General features: G+C 37.1%; 1 non-coding gene across 1 annotated transcript; it reads right to left on the bottom strand.

The window, feature by feature from the left end:
- Positions 1-22,021: 22,021 nt before the first annotated feature.
- LOC148555613 (small nucleolar RNA R71) lies at positions 22,022-22,125 on the bottom strand. The gene has a single exon (XR_015887506.1). It is a non-coding gene; the product is annotated as a small nucleolar RNA R71 (small nucleolar RNA).
- Between the last annotated feature and the right edge of the window lie 256 nt (positions 22,126-22,381).

Below are 22,381 nucleotides of genomic sequence, written 5' to 3'. Positions count from 1 at the left end.
AGAAAGTTTTGAAAAAGGGGAAAGAGAAAGAAGAGTAGAGAAGAGAATAAGATAAAATAACTAAACAACTAATCAATAATATTTGAAAATAAATTAAAAGATTTGATTTTGAAAATTTGAAAAAGAGAGTTAAAGAAAGATTTTGAAAATTAAAATTTGAAAGAATAAGTCAAACAAGATAAGATAAGAATTGAAAAGATTTGAAAAGATTTTATTTTGAAAATTTTTGAATTTGAATTTTGAAAAAGATTTGATTTTGAAATTTGAAATTGATTTAAGATAAGATAAAGATTTGAAAAATATTTGAAAAGATAAGATATGATAAAGATTTGAAAATTTTTTGAAAGGAAAGATATGATAAAGATTTGAAAAGATTAGATCTTAAAATTAAGATAAAAAAGTTGAAATTTTACCAACAAGAAAACGCCAAACTTAAAATTTTTAAATCAAGATAAAAAAAAGCCACCAAAAACAATTCGAATACCAAGAAGAAACACAAGAACAATTCTCCAAAAACTCAAGAAAAGACAGACCAACAGAAAACCAAGAAAAGATTCCAAACTTAAGGATTGACACAAGACTCAAATAAAAGAAAAAGATTACCAAAGAGAAGAAAATATTTTGAAAAATTTTTGAAAAAGAAAAAAAGAAACACAATTGAAAGAACAATTAAACCTCAAAAAGTACCTAATCTAAGTAGCAAGATAGTCCGGTAGTTTGTCAATCTCAGAACAATCCCCGGCAACGGCGCCAAATACTTGATGTGCGAAATTGACTCCGCAAACTTTCGCACAGATGAACCGGCAAGTGCATCGGGTCGTCCAAGTAATGCCTCAGGTGAGTGAGGGTCGAATCCCACGGAGATTGTCGGATTGAGCAAGCAATGGCTATCTTGCGGATCTCAGTCAGGCAATTAGAAAAGATGGTTGTTTGGTTGGAAAACACATAAAACAGAATAAGAAAAGAGTTAACGGATTGGTGTTAAATCAATGATAAGAGAGCGGTTGAGTTTTCTGAGATGCTTTCTCTTTTTGGATCAACTTTTCTCACTGTCTACTTCAATAATGGATGATTCATTCCATGGTAAGCTGTATGTAATTAATGTCGGGGCTAGTGGTCATTAATCTCCTCTGCTTCAGATCAAACGCCGGTGCTAATGGTCATCCAATCTGAACGAAGGTGAAGATGTAGCAATTCAGTCCCTTGAAGATCCTACTCGAAATGCCACAGACAAGGTCGGATTTTTCGGATCAGAGAATGAAGCTTTATTATCCTAGCTCATACCACAAAGGCTCTAATCGCCCCGTACCTCGGCTGAAAAGATGTTCCCATGTCCACAACAAAGTCGTGGATTAGCCGTCTAAGAGATGTATAATCAAGCTAGTGGTTCAATACTATCCTACTAAGGACTCTCAAGAACCCATGCATAAAACGGGTCATACACTCATTCCACCCGGTTTCATTAGATTGAACAACGAAAATACATCTTAGAATGGAATCAAACATAGATTGAAATAAAAATAGTAATATTATTAATCCATGAGAATCAGTAGAGCACCTAACCTTAAACTAGGAGGTTTAGTTGCTCATGATTTATAGAGAAACAATGGTGAATTCAAAAATATGGCAAAATGTCCTGAACAAGGGTGATCATTGTTCTATATATACCAATCTAGTAACTAGAGATTACAGAAATAAGACAGACTAGACTCTTGGTGCGAAAATCTACTTCTTGGGCCCACTTGGTGAGTGTTTGGGCGGAGCTTTGAGTGAATCCACGTGTTGAGACTCCCCTTGGGGCGTTGAACGCCAGCCTTGCTCCCTTTTGGGCGTTCAACTCTAGATAGGGGGCAAGATGGGCATTCAACACCCATTTTGGACCATCATTTCCAGAACAAAGTATAGACTGTTATATATTTCTGGAAAGCCCTAGAAGTTAACTTTCCAACACCGTTGACAACACTTCATTTGGGCCTCTATAACTCCAGATATGCTTTTTTGAATGCACGGAGGTCAGAATCTAACAGCATCTGTAGTCCTTTCTCAACCTCTGAATCAAACTTTTCCAAAAATTACCGAAATCACCCAAAAATCACCCAAAATCATAGAAAAACCACAAAACTTCAAAGTAGCATCTAAAAAGTGATTTTTGCACTAAAACGTACTAAAACTTAATAAAACTTAACTAAACATACTGAAAATAATGAGAAAATGGTACTAAAAAATGTATAAAAATATCTACACATCACCCGTTAGTTTTTCTTTTAATTAATTTTCTTTTTAATTTGTGAATCATATCCTATTATCTTTCTTGATTTTTAATCATTATCTTATTTATCTTTTCCTTGATTCTTGACTTTCTCTTGATTTTTGATTTTTTCTTGATTTCATCAAGATTTTCTTTTTAATTTGTTGGTTACTAGTTTATTTATTTCCCTTAAATTTTCGAACTTATCTTATTTATCATTCTCTTTATTCTCAAAATTTTGTTTTAAGTTATTTTATCTTTATTTAATTTCAAATTTTAAGTCTGGTGTCTTTTAATATTTCTTTTTTCTTTTTAAATATTAAAAATTTCAAATCTTTTCTTTTCTTTTTAGTTAATTTCTTTTTAAAATTTTCAAATCATATGTTGTTTATCTTATCTTGATCTTTGATCCTTATCTTATCTTTTTCCTTGATATTTAAATTTTGACATCCTATCTTTATTTTAAATTAAAATTTAAAAGTTTAGTATTTTGTTAGTTTTTCTTTCTTTCAAATTTGAATTTCAAAATCTTTATTTGACCTTTTCTTTCTAATTTTCAAAAATTTTCAAATCAAATCTTCCATCTTTATTTTCAAATCTTCTTAGCTAACTGTTTGCTTTATCTTGTTTTATTCAATTTTTAAGTTTGGTATTTCTTTAATTTTTCTTTCTCTTTTTTTTTTGTATTTCGAAAGTTTTTAAATCCCTTTCTTTCTAATTTTTTTATTTTTCAAAATTTCTAATTTTTTTCACTTTTTTATTTATTTTTTAATTTTTAATTAAAAAAACTAACTATTTTTTCGAAAACTTTAAAACCTTTCTTTTTAATTTCCGAAATTCTTTGAGTTAAATCTCCCATCTTTATTTTCAATTACTTTTACTTTTTCCTACTTCATTTCTTTATTAGAATTTTTTACTGGGAGCTCTCTATACTCTGACATAAAGACTCCCGGTTTTTATTTGTTTCTTGTTTGTATGTGTGAGCAGAAATAAGAAGGAGTCATGAAAGTGTACTCCTTAAATACAATCCATGCACAAAATGAGCTTATGCGTCAGCAGATAAGTCTTCTTACTCAACAATTGCATGGCATGCAGAAACCAGTTGCAAAGATTCAGAATACTTCTCCAGATGGTCCATATGGTATGAATGATGTCTCCCCTCAAGATGAGCCTTATAACTTTGGCCAGTGGACACCAGAGCAGGTTAAGTACACGGGCAACCTCTTAAGTGACCCCGATGATACACCTTGGTTTCAAAGGTGGGGGAGTTTCTCAAGCTTTGGGAGGAGAGAGCGGCCCCATGGTCATCAACCAAATTATGCCAATAGCTTTCAGGGGAATCTTAATCAAAATCCAGTCAACAACCTTCCTCTTCAGCGCCCAATACCTCCTAACATTGCACCTCACCTGGCATCCATGCTTACAGAAGTATGACAGGAAACCCGAGCTTCTTGCAAGATTATGGAAGCGCAATTGAGCCAGACCAAACAACAAATGGAGACATCTAAGGAAAGCCTCTCTGACCTAGCCACAGTAGTTTCTGACCTCTCCAAGACCACTCAGAATTTCATGCAAGAAACCCAGTCTTCAAATAGGAACTTGGAGATATAAGTGGGTCAGTTAAGTAAAAGGATACCTGAGGAACCCTCCAACACTCTTCCAAGCAACATAGAGGTAAATCCAAAGGAAGAGTGCAAGGTCTTTACTATGGGAGAGGAGGCTGAAACCAAGGGGGAGCAAGCTACTAAGGATCTGAAAGAAAACAAGACTCAAGAAGAGGCTGAGAGTGCACTTGTACACGCTAGTAATGCTGAGAAAGGAAAATTGGTGCTGAGGTTATATAAGGATTGGATGATTTTTAAGGTTTTAAAACCTCCATTACCCCTTGACAAATTGGTACTTGCATACAACGTACAATGCTGAAGCCCCCTCCTTGGTGGAACCTCATACAGTATTCCCAGATATCAAACCTAAGTTTGGTGTTGAGCAGTCACCACCCACCAAGGAGGAAGGTCCCAAGAGGGCGATGCCTAAGGGACGGAGGCACAAAAAGATCCCTACCGAAGGCTTCTCACTAGGGATGAGGATGGTATTCACTGCAAGCCCAATCCTGCCTCATACAGAGAATAGGATCCTGTCTTCTGAGCATATTAAGTTGACCCTTGAGAGCACAGGAAAGAAGCCCTTAGTAAGTGGTGAGGATTTAAGCCTCCATGACTATCTTCCTCCTTGAAGGAGCTGACTATCAAACTAGTGATGATAAAGAAGTACTTGTTGGGAGGCAACCCAACCATATGTATCATTTAGTTTAATTACAGTTTTCTTTAGTTTGAGTATCTTTTAGTAAATCTTTATTTGTCATTGATTTTCATAGTTTTTCTCTTTTTCTAACGTTTGTGATCTTCCGTAGCACTTAGAACAGAAATAGGAAAGCATGGCAAGAAAAACAAAACACCCTAGAGGGTACCCCTGCTAGGCGTTCAATGCCAGAAGGGAGAAGAGAGCTTGGGCGTTCAATGCCCATAAGAGAACAGAGAGGACCCTCTGGCATCCAATGCCAGTCTTGGCGCTGAACGCCCAGAGGGAAGGTAGCAAGGAGGGGAGCAGTCCTGGCGTTTAAGGCCTATACATGACCAAGTTTTCTTTGCTTAGGGACAAGCAAAATTTTTAAGTTTGGTGTTACAGAGCGAGCTCTAGGTGTATATTATCATCAATGGCACCAAAAGGAGGTAAATCATCTTCACAGAAGAGCACAGTCTGAGCAATCATTAGCACTGAGGTGGTTGAGTTTCATTCCCCCTTTTCTTTCTGTTTTTTAGTATATTATTCTATTGTCTATTTTCTATTCTAGCTTTTGCGTGATCACTCTTAGGATTTGGCTTTAGTAGTTTATTTTCAAAATTTTTATGGTTAGAATATGTCTCAATATTGCCCATTAAGCTTCAAAAGAAACATCTTTTGAAAAGGAGGTAGTAAAATGCATAAGATATTGAATTAAATTATGCGTTATTCTATTACTTTGATGTGGTGGCCTTAGCTTTATTTTTTGAATGAATGAATTAACTGTACATAATTGATATTGAGATTGAGGATATTGACTCTTGAAGGACAGTGAATTTAGAAAAGTATTATTGATTCTCTGAAATATCAAAAAGATTGTTTCTTGAAGCAAAAGAAGCAGCCAAAAGAAAAAGAAAAAAAAAAAGAAAAATCAAAAGAAAAGGTCCAAGGTTTTGAGCATCAATGGTTAAGATGGTCAAAATTAGTCTAAAAAGCTCAAATGAGTTGCTATCCCTAACTATATGCTTGTGGTGTGAAGGTATCAAGAAAAACTTGAGACTGAGCATTTAAATTCGTGATCCAATGCTATAAAATGTATGCTTAAGAACTCTGAGCACCACTGTTTGGGAATTTAAGCAAAGCTAAATTCGAATCCAAAGGGTTCTCCCAGTTAAGTGCTTGTGGCATTTATGTATCAAGTGGTAATACTTGAAAATAAAATGCTTAGAGTCACGGCTCGGGTCAAAAGATGCAAAGCACCAAAAGAAAAAGTTGTGTTCAAGAATTAAGTTGCTTGAGGACAAGCAACTGTCTAAATTTGGTGTTGTGATGCGTAAACATTTTGTACCCTTTTTCATAGCATTTTTTTAGTGTTTTTGGTTATATTTCATTAAGTTTTTGTGTGTTTTAGTACAAAATTCACCCTCACATCCCAGTTTCTCATTTGAAAATTCTTCATCACTTGATTATGCCTCAACACAAAGTTTTCTCCAAAATTTATACAAGTCATCCCATCAATCACACAACTCATTTCACACCCCTCAACACAACTTCACCACAACACATCCATGTCACTAAAATTACTCTCAACCTTCATCTCTTGAACCAGCAGATGAGGATTACCTTCAGTGGTCCAAAGAACCCTTAGAAAGCCAATGCCAAGCCATTGAAATACACAGACAACTCGTGAAAAGACACACACAACCCCAATCCTGGAAAGAAATCCTCTTCAAGAAGATTAATAGGCCCTTAGAGCAAACAAGGAAGACCTTAGAACCACTATACAGAGAGGATGAAGACCAATTTGTGGGTGAGGAAGTGGAAAAGCAAGATGAGGAAGCCTCTGTGTCAAGTGAAATTTCAATAGAAAAGGAGGTTGTGGAGGTGTTTGAACCTGTGGCTTCATATTCACAGAAGCTAATTGAGGTGATAGAGGAACATAAAACTTCACTCCTAAAAGACTTAATGGAATATCATGTAAAAGAAGAGGAGGAAGCCAATCAAGAGAAGTCACACTCAACTGAAGCAGAGAAGTGCAAAGAGGAAGAGCTCTTGGAACCACCAATGCAAAAAGCTCTTGATGAAGAAATCACTCCAACAATCACACAACCACCAAGACTTGGATTCAAGGTAGTGAAGGGAATTAACAAAAGTACCGAGAAGAGGATTGTGACCAAGCTACAAAAGACAATATTCATGAAGAAGAGAAGGTCAACTACAAGCAATCCTCCCCCTGATCTAGCAAGCAAGCTCAATCAAGCCATTAACAAACGAAAGCTTGCTGAGGAGAGACCAAGACAGGGGGCAATAGCTGAATCTTCTCCTCCCTTAAGGTCATTCCTCTTAACAAACTGGAAGAAGAGGAAGAAAGTGAACAACATGTCAACCGTAGGTATAATTTCTCTTCTCTGCTTTGTTTTCTTTCTGTGCTTTGTTTAAATTCAATAAATTGGTATATGGTTACATTCTAAGTTTGGTGTTGTCCTGCAACAAACTGTTTTCCATCTTCATGGATGATTGCATCAATTTTACATGGAAGTGTCACACTAAGATTTTAAGTTTGGTGTGCCACTTAATTTTCTACGCAAGTCATCCAGCAGCACCACTTGTTTGTATAATCACAATGCCTCTGCAGTTTTATTTTTCTCTTTTGATTTAACACTTTTTCATTCTACTTGCTGTAGTTATTTTTCTGTTTTTTAAATGCTTTCCTCTAGTTTGCTTATTAACTGTCTTTGTTAGTACATCACCAAGAGATCCTTATTCATGACAGATTCTTGGCTTGGTGATTGTACTTAACAAATAACAGTTTCATTTGCTTAGTTTTAATTCAAATAAATTGACATAGGATTGCATTATAAACTTGGTGTTGCTATGCAACAAAAATTTGATTCCAATCTTTACTGGATACTTGCAGTGATTTCAAGTGTAAGTATCACACTAAGTTTGGTGTGCCACTTACTTTCTTTATGCAATGTATCATGCACACCCTCTATGTTTGCAATCATAATGTCTCTGTTTCTTGTGCCTTGATTGTTATCTTTAATTATGCTTGCTTCACATGTGCTACTAATGTTTCATTGTGTAAGACATTCATGATCCATCTTAGTCCCATAGCCATTGTTCTAACTGTTGCTTGAGGATGAACAAGCATTCTGAGTTTGGCAAGGGAAAGAGGAAGAATAGAGGAAAAAGGACAACAATAATGAAGATAAACTACAAGGTTGTAGAGTTCCTTCTCTTCTCATTTGTTTCCAGCACTTAAATTGCATGATTGTCTTCATTTTCTCTGTTTACATGTGTGTATGAATAAAGCATAGCTTGAATCTTGATTTGTATCATGTTGCTGTGGCATTATGACTACCAACTTGAGTTTTGTGAGTTCAAAAGCAATAAAGCATCATGATCATAAACAAACAAGGAATAAAAGAAGAACTTAGCATGTTCATACAAGTATTGGAAAGCTAGTATGATTAATTGTTGCTCAATTACATTGGATTTTATTTAATTGAAGTTTTCATCTAGGACATTTTGTGAAATCTTTTGAAATCATGAAAACCTTGAAGAAGCAAATACAATTAAGTTAAGAAAAGAAAAAGGGAAAGAATGAGAAAGCTGAAGGCTCTGAGTACCAATGACAATTAAATTGTTAAGTACTTGTGGTGTTTATGTATCAAGTATAATGCTTGAAAACAAAATACTTAGAGTCAAGGTTAGGCTCAAAGTGCAAAAAGCACTCCCTCAAAGCTCAAGGCTCTAAGCATCAATGATTAGAGAGCAAAGAAAAGAAACAAATGAGCTTAATAAAGTCCTCTAATTCAAATGCTTGTGGTGCTTATGTATCAAGTGGTAAAACTTGAAAACAAAGCATTTAGAGTCGTAGCTTTGTTATCAACTCATAGGTAAAGCACCCAAAAGAAGAAGCTAATAAGAAAAATAAAAAACTTGTTTCAAGGAAAAATTATAAGAAAAAGATTTCATAAATTGAGCTAGATAGAAGCATCAATCATTTATACTTCTTTTGTGATTGTAGCATGCATAGAAAACTAGCTAACCATGAACATTGAGTTGCTATTCTTTTTACCTTGGATTGTCAATCTTTATTGCATGATTCTTTTCTTGCTTGGTGGTGCACGAAATCACAATCACACTTTTGCAATTCCGCACAACTAACCAGCAAGTGCACTGGGTCGTCCAAGTAATACCTTACGTGAGTAAGGGTCGATCCCACAGAGATTGTTGGCTTGAAGCAAGCTATGGTTATCGTGTAACTCTTAGTCAGGATATCAATAATTCTTAGATTTAATTGTAAAAAGTAGAAGAACATGAAATAAATACTTGTTATGCAGTAATGGAGAATAGGTTGAAGTTTTGGAGATGCTTTGTCTTCTGAATCTCTGCTTTCCTACTGTCTTCTTCTTTATGCACGCAAGGCTCCTTCCATGGCAAGCTTTATGTTGGGCATCACCGTTGTCAATGGCTACTTCCCGTCCTCTCAGTGAAAATGTTCCAAATGCGCTGTCACCGCACAGCTAATCATCTGTCGGTTCTCGATCATGTTGGAATAGGATCCATTGATCCTTTTGCGTCTGTCACTACGCCCAATACTCGTGAGTTTGAAGCTCGTCACAGTCATCCCTTCCCAGATCCTACTTAGAATACCACAGACAAGGTTTAGACTTTCTGGATCTCAAGAATGACCGCCAATAATTCTAGCCTATACCACGAAGGTTTCAATCTTAGATTAGAAACCCAAGAGATACACATTCAAGCTTGATAGCATGTGGAACGGAAGTGGTTGTCAGGCACGCATTCATAGGTGAGAATGATGATGAGTATCACGGATCATCACATTCATCAGGTTGAAGTGCGAATGAATATCTTAGAATAGAGGCAAGCATAATAGAATGGAAAACAGTAGTAATTGCATCAATTCATCGAAACACAGCAGAGCTCCTCACCCCCAACCATGGGGTTTAGAGACTCATGCCGTAGAGAATACAATATGAAACGTGTAAAATGTCATGAGGTAGAAGATGAATTACTAAAAGTAGTTTTTATAGTAAACTAGTGACCTAGGGTTACAGAAAATGAGTATGCTAGGGTGTTTAGTGTAAAAATCCTCTTCCGGGGCCCACTTAGTGTGTGCTTGGGCTGAGCATTGAAGCTTTCATGTGTAGAGACTTTTCTTGGAGTTAAATGCCAGCTTTTGTGCCAGTTTGAGCGTTTAACACTCCAACTCTTATGCCAGTTCTGGCGTTAAACGCTAGAATTCTTAAGCTGACTTGGAACGCCGGTTTGGGCCATCAAATCTTGGGCAAAGTATGGACTATTATATATTGGAAATCCCAGGATGTCTACTTTCCAACGCAATTGTGAGCGCGCCAATGGGGCTTCTGTAGCTCCAGAAAATCCATTTCGAGTGCAGGGAGGTCAGAATCCAACAGCATCTACAGTCCTTTTTCAGCCTTTGAATCAGATTTTTGCTCAGGTCCCTCAATTTCAGCTAGAAAATACCTGAAATCATAGAAAAACATGCTCATAGTAAAGTCCAGAAAAGTGAATTTTAAATAAAAACTAATAAAAATATAATAAAAACTAACTAAAATATACTAAAAATATACTAAAAACAGTGCCAAAAAGCGTATAAATTATCCGCTCATCACAACACCAAACTTAAATTGTTGCTTGTCCCCAAGCAACTGAAAATCAAATAGGATAAAAAGAAGAGAATATACAATGAATTCCAAAAACATCTATGAAGATCAGTATTAGATGAGCGGGGCTTTTAGCTTTTTGCCTCTGAACAGTTTTGGCATCTCACTTTATCCTTTGAAGTTTAGAATGATTGGCTTTTATAGGAACTCAGAATCCTGATAGTGTTATTAATTCTCCTAGTTAAGTATGTTGATTCTTGAACACAGCTACTTTATGAGTCTTGGCCGTGACCCTAAGCATTTTGTTTTCCAGTATTACCACCGGATACATAAATGCCACAGACACATAACTGAGTGAACCTTTTCAGATTGTGACTCAGCTTTGCTAGAGTCCCCAATTAGAGGTGTCCAGAGCTCTTAAGCACACTCTTTTTGCTTTGGACCATGACTTTAACCGCTCAATCTCAAGTTTTCACTTGACACCTTCAGGCCACAAGCACATGGTTAGGGACAGCTTGGTTTAGCCGCTTAGGCCAGGATTTTATTCCTGAGGGCCCTTCTATCCACTGATGCTCAAAGCCTTGGATCCTTCTTATTATCCTTGCCTTTTGGTTTAAAAGGCTATTTGCTTCTTCTGCTTGCTTTTTCTTTCTTTTTCTCTTTTTTGTTTTTTTTCGCATATCATCCTCTCTTTTTTTTTTACTATTTTTTCTTGCTTCAAGAATCAATTTTTTGATTTTTCAGATTATCAATAACATTTCTCCTTTTCCATCATTCTTTCAAGAGCCAACAATTTTAACATTCATAAACAACAAATTCAAACATATGCACTGTTCAAGCATTCATTCAGAAAACAAGAGTATTGCCACCACATCAAAAAAATTAAACTGTTTTAAAATTTGAAATTCATGTACTTTTTTTTTTCAATTAGAAACACTTTTTATTTAAGAAAGGTGATGGATGCATAGGACATTCATAGCTTTAAGACATAAACTTTAAATTTTATTAATCATGGAATGACAATAAGACTCAAAAATAAATATAAGAGCAAACTAATAATAATAGAAGACAGAAAAGTAAAAAAAACAGAAAAGTAAATGACTCTTAAAATAGACTCTTAATAATAAAGGTTATCACAGAGTTAGGACTCAACAACCTTGATCTTGAGAAATGGATGCTCCCTCAATCTGTGGGGTGCTTGGTCCTTCAAGGGAGAGCTTCTGGCGCTTCAGCTCCTGTAGCTCACGCCCCTACTTCTCCTATTCCTTCAGCAGTTTGCAGAGCATGCAGTTTTGATTCTGCTGTTCTTCCTTAAGTTGTTCCATAGCTTCTTGCAACTTGGTAACAGATTCTTCTAGGCGAGAACAGTAGTCAATTTCAGGAATTTCTGGGAGGAACTCCTGCACCCTCCATTTTATGGAGTTGTCTTGCACTTGTCCTTCCATTGACTTCTTGGTGATTGGGTGTTCGATTGGGATGAATTCATCTACTCCCATCCTCACCCCATCATCTTTACATAGCAGAGAGATTTAGCTTGGGTAGGCCAGTTTGGCTTCAGTGGAGTTCTTGTTTGCAATTGTGTAAATCTCACAAGAAATCAGATGATGAATCTCCACTTCCTTTCCAAGCATAATACAATGAATCATCACGGCTCTTTTGACAGTGACCTCAGAGCGGTTGCTAGTGGGCAATATAGAACGCCCAATGAAGTCCAACCAGCCTCTTGCAACTGGTTTGAGATCTCCCCTCTTGAGTTGGTTTGGGAAGCCTTGTGAATTGGTTATCCACTTAGTTCCAGGGAGGCATATGTCCTCTAGAACTTGATCCAACCCCTTATCTACTCTCACCATTCTCCTATTAAAGGAATCTGGATCATCTTGTAGTTGAGGCAGTTTGAAGACCTCTCTTATTTTGTCCAGATGGAAGTAAATAAGCCTCCCTCTGACCATGGTTCGATAGGTATGAAAGGCGGTTCCAGTTATTCTCTGCTTATCTGTTAGCCACAAATTTTAGTAGAATTCCTGAACCATGTTTCTTCCAACCTTTGTTTCAGGATTAGCTAGAATTTCCCATCCTCTGTTTCGAATTTGCTCTTGGATCTCCGGATATTCATCTTCTTTCAGATTGAATTTAACTTCCGGGATCACTGACCTCAAACCCATTATTTTGTGGTAATGGTCTGCATGTTCTTTGGTTAGGAACCTCTCTTGATTCCAAAGACTCTTTGGAGTATTCTCTTTTTTGCCTCTTGATTTGGTTTATTTTCCCTTAGGTGCCATGATCTTGATGAGTCTTAGCTCAGTGATCATGGAAAAACACACCAAACTTAGAGGTTTGCTTGACCTCAAGCAAAAAAAAGGAAATGGGAGAGAGAGGAGAAGAGGAAAATTTGAATGGTGGAGAGGAGGGGATGGCCGAATGTGTATTTATAAGAGGAGGGGAGGGATTTCAAAAATTTTGAAAGAGATATGCCATAGAGATATGATTGGTGGAAGAAAATAAAATCATGATATGAAAAAGATATAAAGAGGTTAAATCTGATAATTTGGTTATGCATCTAAGAAATATGAGATGATATGATGGGTTTAAAAAGATTTGAAAAGAAATTGAAAAGATACTTGAGTTTTTGAAGAAGACTTGGGAAGGATTTGAAGGAAAATTGAAAAGAGATTTAGAGAATTGTTGAATTTTTGAAAATTGAGGGTGAATAATGAAAGTTTGAAACATGTTTATGCAGAAAATTATGAGTTAAAACATGAAAATTTGAATTTGGAAACAAAATCTCCTCCCCCTGCCTTTCTGGCGTTAAACGCCCAGAATGGTATCCATTCTGGCGTTTAATGCCCAATTGTTGGCCATTATGGGCGTTTAACGCCCAGCCAGGTACCCTGGCTGGTGTTAAACGCCAGAAACCCCTTTATCACTGGGCGTTTTGCTGAATGCCCAGGATGCTGCAATTCTGGCGTTAAACGCCCAGAATGGTACCCATTCTGGCGTTTAATGCCCAAAATGCCCTTTACTGGCATTTTCTTGTCAGCAAGCTCCTTTTCTTGGCTTTTTGCACTGAATCCTTCTGTAACTCTGTGAATTCCTTCAATTTTGATGATTAACCTTTGAAGAAAATGTATATCAAATTTTTACAAGTATTATTTAAAACAAATAACCTGCTAATGGCTGGGTTGCCTCCCAGCAAGCGCTTCTTTATTGTCTTTAGCTGGACCTTTACTGAGCTTCATTCAAGCCTCAGTTTTGAGCATTCTTGCTCAAAATTGCTTTCAAGATAATGTTTGATTCTCTGTCCATTAACAATGAACTTTTTGTCAGAATCAATATCTTGAAGCTCAACATATCCATATGGTGACACTCCTGTAATCACATATGGTCCCCTCCACCGGGATTTTAATTTCCCAGGGAATAATCTGAGCCTAGAGTTGAACAGTAGAACTTTTTGTCCTGGCTCAAAGACTCTGGATGACAATTTCTTGTCATGCCACTTTTTTGCTTTTTCCTTATAAATTTTTGCATTTTTAAAAGCATTGAGTCTGAACTCCTGTAGCTCATTTAGCTGGAGCAATCTTTTCTCACCAGCTAACTTAGCATCCAGGTTTAGGAATCTGGTTGCCCAGTAGGCTTTATGTTCCAGTTCCACGGGTAGATGACAGGCCTTGCCATACACAAGCTGGTATGGAGAGGTTCCTATAGGAGTCTTGAATGCTGTTCTGTATGCCCACAGAGCAACATCCAAGCTCTTTTTCCAATCCTTTCTACGGGCAATTACAGTCCGTTCAAGGATTTTTTTTAGCTCTCTATTAGAGACTTCAACCTGCCCATTTATCTGTGGATGATACGAAGTTGCTACTTTGTGGCTAATTCCATATCGGACCATAGCAGAGTAAAGCTATTTATTGCAGAAATGGGTGCCCCAATCACTGATTAGTACTCTGGGAACATCAAATCTGCTGAAAATATGTTTTTGAAGGAACTTCAGCACAGTCTTGGTATCATTAGTGGGTGTGGCAATTGCTTCCACCCATTTAGATACGTAGTCTACTGCCACCAGAATGTAAGTGTTTGAGTATGATGGTGGGAAATGACCCATGAAGTCAATACCCCATACAACAAACAACTCAATCTCTAAGATCCCTTGTTGAGGCATGGCGTAACCATGAGGTAAGTTGCCAGCTCTTTGGCAACTGTCACAGTTACGCACAAACTCTCGGACATCTCTATAGAGAGTAGGCCAGTAGAAGCCACATCGGAGGACTTTAGTGGCTGTGCCCTCACTTTCGAAATGTCCTCCATATTGTGATCCATGGCAATGCCACAGGATCTTCTGTGCCTCCTCTCTAGGGATGCATCTGCGGATCATTCCATCTGCACATCTCTTAAAGAGATATGGTTCATCCCTACTTTGCATCAGAAATTAGTATTTTCTTTTGCACCCTGCTGTACTCCTGGCGTATGAACCTCACAGCTTTATAATTTGCAATGTCTGCAAACCATGGTGCTTCCTGAATGGCAAAGAGTTGCTCAAACCTTAAAGGTCTCAGAGATCTCAGTAGAAGGGAGGGACGCCCCAGCTACTGGTTCTATCCGGGACAGGTGATCAGCTACCTGGTTCTATGTCCCTTTTATATCTCTTATTTCTATATCAAACTCTTGCAGAAGCAACACCCATCTTATGAGCCTGGGTTTTGAATCCTGCTTTGTGAGTAAATATTTAAGAGCAGCATGGTCAGTGTACACAATTACTTTTGATCCTACTAAATAGGATCTAAACTTGTCAATGGCATAAACCACTGCTAGTAGCTCTTTTTCGGTGGTTGTGTAATTCTTCTGTGCGTCATTTAGAACACGAATGGCATAGTAAATGACGTGCAGAAGCTTGTTATGCCTTTGTCCCAACACTGCACCAATGGCATGGTCACCGGCATCACACATTAGTTCGAATGGTAATGTCCAGTCTGGTGCAGAGATGACTGGTGCTGTGACCAGCTTAGCTTTCAGGGTTTCAAACGCTTGCAGACACTCTGTGTCAAACACAAATGGCATGTCAGCAGCTAGCAGGTTGCTTAGAGGTTTTGCAATTTTTGAAAAATCCTTTATGAACCTCCTATAGAATCCTGCATACCCCAGAAAGCTTCTGATTGCCTTAACATTGGCAGGTGGTGGTAATTTTTCAATCACCTCTACCTTGGCTTGATCCACCTCTATTCCCTTGCTTGAAATTTTGTGCCCAAGGACAATTCCTTCAGTCACCATAAAGTGACATTTTTTCCAATTTAAGACCAGGTTAGTCTCTTGGCACCTTTTCAGGACAAGTGCTAGATGATCAAGACAGGAGCTGAATGAGTCTCCAAATACTGAGAAGTCATCCATGAAGACTTCCAGGAACTTCTCTACCATATCAGAGAAGATAGAGAGCATGCACCTCTGAAAGGTTGCATGTGCATTGCATAGACCAAAAGGCATTCTTCTGTAAGCAAATACTCCAGATGGACATGTGAATGTTGTTTTCTCTTGGTCTTGAGGATCCACTGCAATTTGGTTGTAGCCTGAATAGCCATCCAAAAAGTAGTAGTATCCATGGCCTGCTAGTCTCTCTAGCATCTGGTCTATGAATGGTAAAGGAAAATGATCCTTTCTGGTGGCTGTATTGAGCCTTCTGTAGTCAATACACATACGCCACCCTGTAACTGTTCTTGTGGGAACCAGTTCATTCTTTTCATTATGAACTACTGACATGCCTCCCTTCTTGGGGACAACTTGGACAGGGCTCACCCAGGGGCTATCAGAAATAGGATAAATAATCCCAGCCTCTAGTAACTTAATGACCTCTTTCTGCACCACCTCCTTCCTGGCTGGATTTAGCCGCCTCTGTGGTTGAACCACTGGCTTAGCATCATCCTCCAATAGGATCCTGTGCATGCATCTTGCTGGGCTAATGCCCTTAAGATCACTTATGGACCACCCAAGAGCTGTCTTGTGTGTCTGTAGCACTTGTATTAGTGCTTTCTCTTCTTGTGGATTTAAAGCAGAGCTTATGATCACTGGAAAAGTGTCACCCTCTCCCAGAAATGCATATTTCAGGGATGGTGGTAGTGGTTTGAACTCGTGTTTAGGAGGTTTCTCCTCTTCCTGAGGGATTTTTAGAGGTTCTTTAATTTCCTCTGGTTCCTCCAGATCAGGCTGAACATCTTTAAAGATGTCATCTAGATCTGATTCAAGACTCTCAGTCATATTGATCTCTTCCACCAAAGAGTCAATAATATCAGTGTTCATGCAGTCATTTGATGTGTCTAGATGCTGCATAGCTTTGACAGCATTTAACTTGAACTCATCCTCATTGACTCTCAGGGTCACTTCCCCTTTTTGTACATCAATAAGAGTTCGTCCAGTTGCTAGGAATGGTCTTCCTAGAATGAGAGTTGCACTCTTGTGCTCCTCCATTTCCAGCACTACAAAGTCAATTGGAAAGGCAAATGGCCCAACCTTGACAAACATGTCCTCAATTATGCCTGATGGATATTTAATGGAGCCATCAGCAAGTTGAAGACATATCCGAGTTGGTTTGACTTCTTCAGTCAACCCAAGCTTTCTGATAGTAGATGCAGATATTAGGTTGATACTTGCTCCAAGGTCACATAGAGCTGTCTTAGTACAAGCACCCTCTAATGTGCATGGTATCATAAAGCTTCCTGGATCTTGAAGCTTTTCTGGTAAGCTTTTTCAGTTTCTCTCCAATCCTTCTTATGACTTAAGATCTCTTTCATGAACTTAGCATAAGAAGTATTTGCTCGAGTGCCTCTGCAAACGGGATCTTTATCTCAAGAGTCCTGAGATAGTCTGCAAAGCGGGCAAATTGTTTATCCTGTTTTGCTTAGCGGAGTTTCTGAGGATAAGGCATCTTGGCTTTATATTCTTCAACCTTAGTTGCTGCAGGTTTATTCCCTACAGAAGTGGTTAGAGAAGCCTTTTTAGAGGGGTTACTATCAGCACTTGCAGGTGTCTGATCCCTCATTGGCATTTGAACGCCAGGATTGGGTGCAGGATGGGCGTTTAACGCTAGCTTTTCTCCCTTTTATGGCGTTTGAATGCCAGAACTGGGCAAGGAATGGGCATTTAACACCAACTTTTCTCCCTTTTCTGGCGTTTGAACGCCAGAATTATTCCTCTCTGAGCTCTTGCTGTCCTCAAAGGGATTTTAGGCAGTGTTTTGATCATCCTCTGTCATTTGTTCCTTTCTTGACTTTTTGCTACTTTGAACTGAATTATTCAATGTCTTCCCGCTCCTTAGTTGAACAGCTTGGCATTCTTCTGTTATCTGATTAGATAGCTGCTGTCTTGGCTAATTTAATTGTGCTTCTATATTTTTGTTAGCATTTTTAGTGTCTTGGAGCATCTCTTTGAATTCTGCTAATTGTTTTGTCATTAGAAGTAATTGCTGATTTAGTTCAACAATCTGTTCTTGAGGATTATGATTAGTAGTTACTACCATAGCTTCTTTTTCTTTGGATGGCTCATTGCTTGAGTACAGATGTTGATTTTTAGCAACTGTATCTATGAGTTCTTGAGCCTCTTCAATTGTCTTTCTCATGTGTATAAATCCACCAGTTGAGTGATCTAGAGACATTTGAGCTCTTTCTGTAAGCCCATAGTAGAAGATGTCTAACTGTACCCACTCAGAAAATATTTTAGAGGGGAATTTCCTTAGCATCCCTCTATAACTCTCCCAAGCATTATAAAGGGATTCATGATCCTCTTGTTTAAAGCCTTGGATGTCCAGTGATGAGCGGATAATTTATACGCTTTTTGGCACTGTTTTTAGTATGTTTTTAGTAGAATCTGGTTACTTTTGGGGATGTTTTCATTAGTTTTTATGTTAAATTCACATTTCTGGACTTTACTATAAGTTTGTGTGTTTTTCTATGATTTCAGGTATTTACTGGCTGAAATTGAGGGACTTGAGCAAAAATCAGATTCAGAGGTTGAAGAAGGACTGCTGATGCTGTTGGATTCTGACCTCCCTACACTCAAAGTGGATTTTCTGGAGCTACAGAACTCAAAATGGTGCGCTTTCAATTGTGTTAGAAATTAGACATCCAGGGCTTTCCAGCAATGTATAATAGTCCAGACTATGGCCGATTTTAGACAACGTAAAAGGGCATTGAACGCTAGTTCTACGCTGCTGTCTAGAGTTAAATGCCAGAAACAAGTCACAAACCAGAGTTGAACGCCAGAAATACGTTACAACCTGGCGTTCAACTCCAGAAAGAGCATCTACACGTGTAACATTCAAGCTCATCCCAAGCACACACCAAGTGGGCCCCGGAAGTGGATTTATGCATCAATTACTTACTTTTGTAAACCCTAGTAACTAGTTTAGTATAAATAGGACCTTTTACTATTGTATTAGAGATCTTTTGATCATCTTTGGAAGATCCTGGATTGTAATTTTGATCCTGTGATCTCGTTTTGGGGGCTGGCCTCTCGGCCATGCCTGGACCTTCATCACTTATGTATTTTCAACGGTAGAGTTTCTGCACTCCATAGATTAAGGCGTGGAGCTCTGCTGTTCCTCAAAGATTAATGCAAAGTACTACTATTTTCCTATTCAATTCAACTTATTCCGCTTCTAAGATATTCATTCGCACTCCAACCTGAATGTGATGAACATGACAATCATCATCATTCCCTATGAACGCATGCCTGACAACCACTTCCGTTCTACCTTAGATTGAATGAGTATCTCTTAGATCTATTAATCAGAATCTTCGTGGTGTAAGCTAGATTGATGGCGGCATTCATGAGAATCCGGAAAGTCTAAACCTTGTCTGTGATATTCCAAGTAGGATTCAGGGATTGAATGACTGTGACGAGCTTCAAACTCGCGAGTGCTGGGCGTAGTGACAGACGCAAAAGGAGGGTGAATCCTATTCCAGTATGATTGAGAACCTCAGATGATTAGCCGTGCTGTGACAGAGAATTTGGACCATTTTCACAAGAGGATGGGATGTAGCCATTGACAACGGTGATGCCCTTACATAAAGCCAACCATGGAAAGGAGTAGGACTGATTGGATGAAGACAGCAGGAAAGCAAAGATTCAGAGGAACGAAAGCATCTCTATACGCTTATCTGAAATTCTCACCAATGAATTACATAAGTGTTTCTATCCTTGTTTTATGTTTAATTATTATTTAATTTCAAAAACTCCATAACTATTTTATATCCGCCTGACTGAGATTTACAAGGTGACCATAGCTTGCTTCATACCAACAATCTCCGTGGGATCGACCCTTACTCACGTAAGGTTTATTACTTGGACGACCCAGTGCACTTGCTGGTTAGTTGTATCGAAGTTGTGAATGAAAAACGATTTATTAAGACGTGCGTACAGAGTTTCGGGTGCCGTTACCTGAGATCACAATTTGCCATACCAAGTTTTTGGTGCCATTGCCGGGGATTGTTCGAGTTTGGACAACTGACGATTCATCTTGTTGCTCAGATTGGGTAATTTTCTTTTTGTTTTATTTTCAAAAATTTTTTAAAAACCTTTCAAAAATTTCTCATCTGTTTTCGAAAAAAAAAATGTTTTCAAAAAAATATATCTTTCTTCAGAATTTTTAAGAATGAATTCTAGTGTTTCATGATGATTTGTTGAATCCTGGCTGGCTGTGAAGCCATGTCCAAATTCCTTTGGACTGAGGATTCAACTAATCACTTCAATGCATGTAATAGCATACTAAAGATTGGCTGGCTATTAAGCCATGCCTAACCCTCAGAATGGAGCTTTAGAATAAGAGTGCAAGATTCCTGGAATTCATATTAAAAATTTTGGAATCCTTATTTTTCTTTTTTAAATGATTTTCAAAAAAATTAAAAGAAAACACAAAAAAATAAAAAAATCAAAAAAATCAAAAATATTTCATGTTTCTTGTTTGAGTCTTGAGTCAAGTTGAAAGTTTGGTGTCAATTGCATATTCATCTTGCATTTTTTGAAAATTCATGCATTCATAGTGTTCTTCATGATCTTCAAGTTGTTGTTGGTAAGTCTTCTTGTTTGATCTTGATGTTTTCTTGTTTTGCATCTTTTCTTGTTTTACATGTGCATTTTTGCATCCATAGAGTCTAAACATGAAAGATTTCTAAGTTTGGTGTCTTGCATGTTTTCTTTGCATATAAAATTTTCAAAAATAAGTTCTTGATGTTCATCATGATCTTCAAAGTGTTCTTGGTGTTCATCTTGACATTCATAGTGTTCTTGCATGCATTCCTTGTTTTGATCCAAAAAGAAAAGAGAAAAACATGAAAATGATGTTTTAAATTTTTCTCTTTCATCAAAAAAAAATTCAAAAAAATAAAAAAAAAATATCTTCTCCTTTTTCTTCTCATAAATTCGAAAATTTGAGTTGACTTTTTCAAAAATTTTTAAAATCTAGTTGTTTTTATGAGTCAAATCAAATTTTCAATTTAAAAATCTTATCTTTTTCAAAATCTTTTTCAAAAATCAAATCTTTTTCATTTTTCTTAGTTATTTTCGGAAATCTTAAAAATATTTTTCAAAAATCTTTTTCTTATCTTTATCTCCTAATTTTCGAAAATAACATCATCAATTAATGTTTTGATTCAAAAATTTCAAGTTTGTTACTTGCTTGTTAAGAAAGATTCAAACTTTAAGTTCTAGAATCATATCTTATGATTTCTTGTGAATCAAGTCATTAATTGTGATTTTAAAAATCAAACCTTTTTCAAAACTAATTTCAATCATATCTTTTAAAAAATATCTTCTTATCTTATCTTTTTTTCAAAACTTGATTTTAAAATATCCTTTCTAACTTCTTATCTTCTTATCTTTTCAAAATTGATTTTCAAATTTGTTTCAACTAACTAACTAACTTTTTGTTTGTTTCTTATCTTTTTCAAAACTACCTAACTAACTCTCTCTCTCTAATTTTCGAAAATATCTTCCCTCTTTTTCAAAAATTCTTTTTAATTAATTAATTATTTTAATTTTTGATTTTAAAATTTCAAAAATTACTAACCTTTTTCAAAAACTATTTTCGAAAACCACTAACTCTTTTTCAAAAAAATTATTTTCGAAAATTCACTTCCCCCTCTCATCTTCTTCTATTTGTTTATTTATTTACTAACATCTCTTCCTCACTCACCAAAAATCCGAACCCCCTCTCTCTCTCTGAGTTCAGATTTTCTCTTCTTCTTTTCTTTTATTCACACAGGGACCTCTATACTGTGGTAAAAAGGATCCCTATTATTATTATTTTTCTGTCCCTCTTTTTCATATGAGCAGGAGCAAGGACAAGAACATTCTTGTTGAAGCAGATCCAGAACCTGAAAGGACTCTGAAGAGGAAACTAAGAGAAGCAAAATTACAACAATCCAGCAAGCACCTTTCAGAAATTTTCGAACAAGAAGAGGAAATGGCAGCCGAAAATAATAATAATGCAAGGAGGATGCTTGGTGACTTTACTGCACCTAATTCTAATTTACATGGAAGAAGCATCTCCATTCCTGCCATTGGAGCAAACAATTTTGAGCTGAAACCTCAATTAGTTTCTCTGATGCAGCAGAACTGCAAGTTTCATGGACTTCCATCTGAAGATCCTTTTTAGTTCTTAACTAAATTCTTACAGATATGTGATACTGTTAAGACTAATGGAGTAGATCCTGAAGTCTACAGGCTCATGCTTTTCCCTTTTGCTGTAAGAGACAGAGCTAGAATATGGTTGGACACTCAACCTAAGGATAGCCTGAACTCTTGGGATAAGCTGATCAAGGCTTTCTTAGCCAAGTTCTTTCCTCCTTAAAAGCTGAGTAAGCTTAGAGTGGATGTTCAGACCTTCAAACAGAAAGAAGGTAAATCCCTCTATGAAGCTTGGGAGAGATACAAAGGACTGACCAAAAAGTGTCCATCTGACATGCTTTCAGAATGGACCATCCTGGACATATTCTATGATGGTCTGTCTGAATTAGCTAAAATGTCATTGGATACCTCTGCAGGTGGATCCATTCACCTAAAGAAAATGCTTGCAGAAGCTCAAGAACTCATTGACATGGTTGCTAATAACCAGTTCATGTACACTTCTGAGAGGAATCCTGTGAGTAATGGGACGCCTATGAAGAAGGGAGTTCTTGAAATTGATACTCTGAATGCCATATTGGCTCAGAATAAAATA

This window comes from Arachis ipaensis, chromosome B6 (genome assembly GCF_059453495.1).
Source record: "Arachis ipaensis isolate K30076 ecotype BB chromosome B6, ASM5945349v1, whole genome shotgun sequence".
Classification (NCBI taxonomy): Eukaryota; Viridiplantae; Streptophyta; class Magnoliopsida; order Fabales; family Fabaceae; genus Arachis; species Arachis ipaensis.
This window is presented reverse-complemented; position numbering and strand designations above follow the sequence as displayed.